Source organism: Tachysurus vachellii, chromosome 13 (assembly GCF_030014155.1).
Source record: "Tachysurus vachellii isolate PV-2020 chromosome 13, HZAU_Pvac_v1, whole genome shotgun sequence".
NCBI classification, from domain to species: Eukaryota; Metazoa; Chordata; class Actinopteri; order Siluriformes; family Bagridae; genus Tachysurus; species Tachysurus vachellii.
The window spans coordinates 9,521,674-9,528,927 of record NC_083472.1 but is presented as its reverse complement, the minus strand read 5'-3'; positions in this window follow the sequence as shown (position 1 = coordinate 9,528,927).

Here is a 7,254-nt window from a genome sequence, read left to right as displayed (position 1 = left end):
GATAATATTGGTGAATTTGCGTCGTTTCTTTCATATACAGTACATGCAGAGAAATATCAACATATTTTGAAAGTTTCCTGTTTTTATTATCCAGAGCCTTTATCCAGACTATTACAATTATCTTGTTTATACAACTGAGCAAAAGAGGGTTAAAGGCCTTGCTCAGGGGCTCAGGAGTGGCAGCTTGGTGTCCCAGGGATTCAAACTCACGACCAGTAGTCTAACACCTTAACCACTGAGCTACCACTTACAAGCAAATAATAAATAACAATTAATACCCAGGAACAAACATTGTATTACAATATTATTTATGGCACAGTTTATCTTCTCCCAAATTAATTTTAAATACTTTTTTACCTCATTAAACCATTTTAATTCATCATGAGTGTCAAACAAAGAAAATTCAGGTTAACTAGCATAACTGTTCTATGATTTGATATCTGAGGCCTTAAGGCTGCCCAGTCCTGACTGTCATTTTGCTCTGGAGGCAGTTATGTAAACAGGTGGTGTTTTGTGTGCCAGAGACTGGTCATGGTCATGTTTGTTTGGGCTCAGAGTTAAGCCTAAACTTTCTGAGAACATTAGCATGTGAGCATGCTTCAGACCAGCCATGGTTTGTGTAAATAGAACTGATGCAATGATTCTCATGAATCTGCGGGAACAGATTCATGGCCAAATTTGTTTTTTCTGTCCTCAAGATCTTCTTGACATTTTAAACCCAAATTCAAATGACTACAGCTCCCTAAACATGTCTTGTTTATGGATTTAACTGTCAATGATCTTGTTATGCTATTTCATGTGATAAAGGCAGTCAGTATACAGTATGACAGATACAAACTACATGTATTTGAGACATGTGAGCCATATGAATAGATGAAGTGACAATGATTGGTTTAATGGTCATTTATTGATATGTCACGTGATAACAAATACACATGACACACAAGTACATTCATGTGATTTGCCTGACAGAGCAGGAGCCATATTAACTATCCAAAGATCCCTTGAGAAACATTTTCCCTAAGAATGTAATAAATGAGAAGAACCTGTAGAAAAACAAAGACTTTCCCAATAGATCAACAGTTTCTTAATGGATCTTTGGAAGGTTTCTAGATATCTAAATGAGTTTCAAGTTTGTAGAACCTTTAGGGAATCCCATGGCAATAGACTTTGAAATTACAGGACAATGTGCATTTAGACTCAAAAAGGGTCAAATATAAATATAAAGTTTTTCAATATTTTCATTCAAATGAATATGAAACTTCCTTGAGATAGACACCCTAAATGTTTAGTCCTGCTCCAGAACCATTTCATATGTGTCTAGAGATGAAATCTCTCTTGCTGTGAATGTTCATGTTAACACTGTCAGTGCATCAGTTCTTAACCTCATTATGTCCCGCAAGAGAAATCTGATAGTGCTCATGTGATCCCACTTCCTCTAAAATGTACAGAGCAGAAGATGTTTTTCTGTTAATTATGAAAGAAAACATGTTGAGGGGTTACTGCCCTAAACATGACTTTTCTATGCCCTTCTCTTTATGTTGTTTAGAGATGTTTGCTGTATTTCTACTGTATCTTCAAGTGTCTTGTTAAACCAATGCACCTTGACAGATTTAATAATTTGTAAACACCAATAATACATCAGCTCATTGAATTGTTTATAGATCGAGATGACATATGAGTATGAATAGATTAGAGTATTCGGCTAATATAGTAGGATAGTCTTATTGGTTAGACTTATTGACAGCTGTTGAGTTATTACACTTATTACATTTGAACTATTACGTATATTTATTCATTCATTTACAGGAAGACCTTAATCCTGGTCAGAATCATGGTGTATCTGGACAATTGTGAGGCAGGATGACACCCTGGATGAGCTCCTGTTCCAGCTCAGTGCACCATGCACACACATCCCTTCTCCAAAAAATGCTATTGGAGTTTAAATTTGTTTTGTAAGATCTTACTTGAGTTTTAGAATCATATTGAAACTCTTCTTGTATTTTATATTTTATAATGTCTTGTTATTGTAAATTACACATACACACACATACACACACGCACACACACGCACACACCCACATGCGCACACACACAAACACACACGCACACACACACACAGAGACACACACACAGACTCACACACAAACACACACACACCACCAAATTTTTGTGATGATAAATATGATAAATTAAAGTATATATTGTATTAAATAGGTTACAATATATTGGTATACAAGACTTAAGAAACCATTCTGTAAAAGTCTGAAAGAAAAAGGTACACGCACTGTGCTGACAAATAAATATTAGCACAACGTGTTACAACGTGCTGGTTTTTTTTTTTTTTTTCAGATAATTACAATAAAACTTTTTCCAAACATATTTTTATAACTTCAATTTGATCAGATTAGAAACTTTCTTAAAAATCGCACATTGATTTCTTATTTAAACCTCTATAGAGACCCATTAAAAAGGATCTTGTTACAATCCTGTAGAAATGGTCCTACTGGACATTTATATCTTGTCCTTTAAGACAGTTCCAATAGGAATTTTATAGGAATGGATCCAAAATATGTTTCCAAACAAAACAAGTTACTTATTGGAATTTTGTGGGCAAGTGATTCATGCACATGTTGACTAATTATGCAATTTAGAGTCACCAATTCACCATCGTGCAGCCTCCCACACCCACAACAATGTGAAATGTGAATTTGTCTTAAAAAATAAGGAAAACAACAAAATGTACTTTTCACACTATCTTAAAACCTTATCATGTCAAAAACTGCATTGGCACTCTAACCTTGGCAAACATTACAACACTTTGCATTGCTTGAAATTTGTACCTCATAAATTCAGTCCAAACTAGTTTCTAACATGCCACGTGTTTTTATTTTGACGGCAGTGGAGTGTTACTTCCTTCTTTTTCTGGTGTAGAAGAGACAAAATGTACCGAACAGGAGCGCTGTTGTTTCGAACATAGAAACAGAAATTAGCAGATGATGCCATGCCCCTTATTCTAGACAGAGCATGCCATCAATTATCTCTTAATGTTTTTTTAATGCTTAATTTGTGCTGAAGTGCAAAATTTTGACTAATATAGAAAACAAGTATACTTAAACCAAAAGACTAACTTTCCTTGCAGTCCGATAGAGGAATTCACAGATATACAAGCACTCATTAAAATGTTTCTGGAAAAGACTTAGAGCTGTGGGAAATGGGTGAAAGCTCTCTGAGCCGCATGAAAGACAGATGGACCTGTCCATTGTTTAATTGTGTTTAGCAGTTGGTTTGAACACATGTGTGACTTTGTGTAACACACAAGTGCAGGAATGCCGGCATTGTCACATATCGCTACCTTACAGGAAGATTTCGATCTACCTTTTGTGAACTCAGCATATATAAGAGACCACACACACACACACACACACACACACACACACATTGGCTTCAACCTGGCTGTTTGACAAGGATGAAACACTACACTGCTGTTCCGTGTACGTGTTGTAAGAAATGCTCTTGTACCCACATCCCCTCGCCCACACCCACCACAATGTAGTCAAACAGAAGGTTCTGTGTACACAACGCTTTCATGCTGTCTATGAGACACAAACACACTCTTTGCATGTCTCTACTGTCATACAGACATCACACACATAAAGACTGGATGTCCAGTGTTAGGAAAGTGCTCAGGTTTGGAAAGGATGTTCCAGATATCCAGAGAAAATCCCTGTTGGAAATGCTCGATGTGATTTTCATACGAATATTTAGATGTATCAGAGATTAAAATATCATATCATTAAGAAATCAAACAAAGGGTTTTGTACAAATTCCCACAGAAACACCAGTGTTCTCAACATGCAACTAAAGCTTGCATGGGATTCTTTGCCTTATAATGTTCACAGATTTGAACTTCATTCTGCAGATACTAAAATCTCAACGTGTTCACACACTTATGCCAGGACTTGACGGTGAACTTAGCTTCATTGTGTGCCCTCTTGAATGAGTGGGAAGTATCTAAGAGAACAAAATGTTCCAGACAGTGAAAACAGAAACTAGGTCACATTGCTTTTATGAAGTCTTTTGCTTCCCCCAGTCGGACTCACACGACACTGCAGCCACATGCTGACACACAGGGAAAAAAATCAATGCATTCAATTATATAAACATTATGCAGTAGGACTGAAGGAAAATGGGGAACATAATCGAATTAGGTTTACAATGACGGTGACGGATAAAAAAACAATACTGGTACAATATGGTATTGTGCTACAGTTTGAGTGAATGATTGCTGAAAAGCTGAAAGCTGAATGAATTGTATGCCGTATCATTTATTATTTCAGTGGAATAAGATCACCCACCATATACCATTTATTATGCTTAAAATTACATTATTTTATTGCATAACACACACACACGCGCACACACACACACATACACACACACACAAACACACACACGCACCCACACACACACACACACACACACACACACACACACACACACTAACACACAGACACAGACACACACACACACACACACACACATTTAGTATTCTTACCTCAAGCCATGACTCAACCCAGGCTGCATGCACAGTAAGCTGAACTTCTGTGATTCTTAACATCACCATATGATGGAGACAAAGAGCAACTTTTGTTAACTTTTTTAGACTTGATCATGTCTTAAAGGAAATTTTACTGAACGTGATCTATCATGGCGTCCACGATTTATTTTGTGAGGAAATTCTGACTTGACATTTTCCCTTTAAGCTTCTTTCGTGTACATTTGTACTTTCACTTTGCTGAAGCAGTTTTCTTCAGTACCCACAATGCCATTTGACTTGTCACTCATAGCGGGTGCCGGTGGACCCTTTAGCCCTTGCTTTATCTCTGCCTAAAGGGAGCAGTGCAGCAGTGCTTTATTCCTTTAATCTGCCCAGCTGAGAATAAAAAATTCTCTTGCTCTTTTGTTTTCTGAATGAAACCTAATACTGTTATCCCTTCTGTTTGTTGTTGAAATTGTTTCTGCTGTTAAATGTCATTGTAATTGCACTAGCAATGTCTCCTCAGCACAGCACACAACTGCAAACCTCTCATGGGAATTATAAAAATACAGCCTTCAGCCAGCAAATTATCAAAATTTTTAAATGAAAACATTCATTGTGTTTCAGAATAGACTTATCTTTAACTTCAGAAATTGGACTTCAACTTCAATTGAAACTGAACTTCACTTTTTTAACTGAACCTGAATGATCCTGAGTTAAACAAACTGTCTGTGTTGTTCCATCAGACTATTATAAACATGCCTTAGTACTGTATATGATTAAATAATGTTTTTTAGCTTGACAAAGAAAGTGTGTGCGAAGCTGCTTTCTGCATGTCAGGTTTAAAAGGAAACATTGAAGTAGCAGCAGTTATAATGCTTCAGTAAGCTTTTGACTTTTAATTCCTTTTTAGTGCTCCAATGCCTCTGAGTTAAAACCCAATATGCAGAAAGCAGCTTTGCCCACGCTGGCTTTGTCAAGCTAATAAACATTTTTGATCATATACATTAGTAAGGCATGTTGGGTGTCAATGAGCAGCAGTTATAATGCTTCAATGAACCTTTAACTTCTTCATCTGTTCATATTTAAATGTTGAGCTTCAGCAGTTCAAATTTAAACACATCAAAAGTGAAAACAAAGACAAAATGGAATCAACTGGCTGGTTTGTTTTTTCCAGAATAGAAAAATCTGCCATTAAAGCTTTTATGGTGAAAACATAAGGAGCTTTAGAAAGTTGGGATTAGGCCTCAGTAGAGATGTAACCGAAGAATGAAGCGATAATGTGTTCTAACAGATACAAATATAGACGCAAAAATGAGGTGCACTTTTTTCTAAAGAAAGTTTGGCAGAAAGGTTCAAAAGGCATCTGTTTGAGAATAGACTTGTACTTGGGACCGCAACAAAACACACAAGTGGGCGGTTTTTCTATTTATGAGCGTCAACAATCTCAGAGCTCAGATATACAAACACTCATTAATCTGAACATGATTTGCTTGCAACGTTCCTTCGTTCATGTTTAGGAAAAGCCTCGTCCGGGTCATGGTGGATTAAAGTAGTTTGTTTTTCCATAAACAGACTTTTTCTGTACCGCTTATCCAACACAGGGTCACAGGGAGCCTGGAGTCTACCCCAGGGGACTTGTGATATTAGGCAGAGGACATCCTGGATGGGATTCCAATCCAACACAGTTTGCACACTCATTCACACACAGTGGTCATTTTAGAGATGCCAATCAGGACTTAACCTCTTTCAGCTCCTCCCTTCTGGCAGGTGCTACAGAACTTTACTTACTAAAACTGCCAGACACAGGAACAGTTTCTTTCCCCAGGCAATCACCCTGATGAACAACTCACCATAACTCTGCTTCATATCATAAGTACTGCATTATCAGGACTGTCAATCATCAAATCATCTGTATATATTACACACACTACTGCTGCTATATATTGCACAAAAAGCATAATATTACACAATATTGTTATTTGCACTCCCACACTTTATGTACATTACTGATCATATTCCATATTCATATTTTAGATATTTTATTCATTATATATCCATATTTTATACTCATTCTGTCTATATTGTATCTCATCGTCTGCATTGTTTTCTTGTATAGTATAGTGTTATTTATGTCTGTACCTTTGAGAGTCACAAACTGCTGGAACCAAATTCCTTGGGTGTGTCAACACACTTGGCCAATAAATCTGATTCTGATTCTGATTCTGATCAGCCTACAGCACATGTCTAAGCACTCCAGAAAGGAAATCTCAGAAGCATGTGGAGTTAAACCCTAAGTTGAACCCCAACCCCTGAGGTGCGGTGCAAACATGCTAAGAACCAAGCCACACACTTCTGCTTATACATTCCCTGCCAGAACATTAGGGGGCTGTTCCGGCAGTGAGTCACGTGTCTCATCATTCTCACCTGGTTGTAATTGGGCTAATAATTATGTGTATTTATTTCATTCGTGTTGCGTTAAGCTTCGCAGAGTCCTCGTCTTTGTATCGTCTTGTGGTTTGGTTCTTTCATGTTTTGCCGGTTTTAGTTTCTAGTTATTAATTTTCCCTGTTTTATATTTGTTAATAAATCTTTTTTATTTTGTTATCCCTGCGTTTGGGTCTGCTTTTTTCCCTGCCCTGACTGACACCGTGCCCCAAAGTTTGTTTATATTTAGAGAATTAAAATGAACTACATCATTTGAAAATATTAGG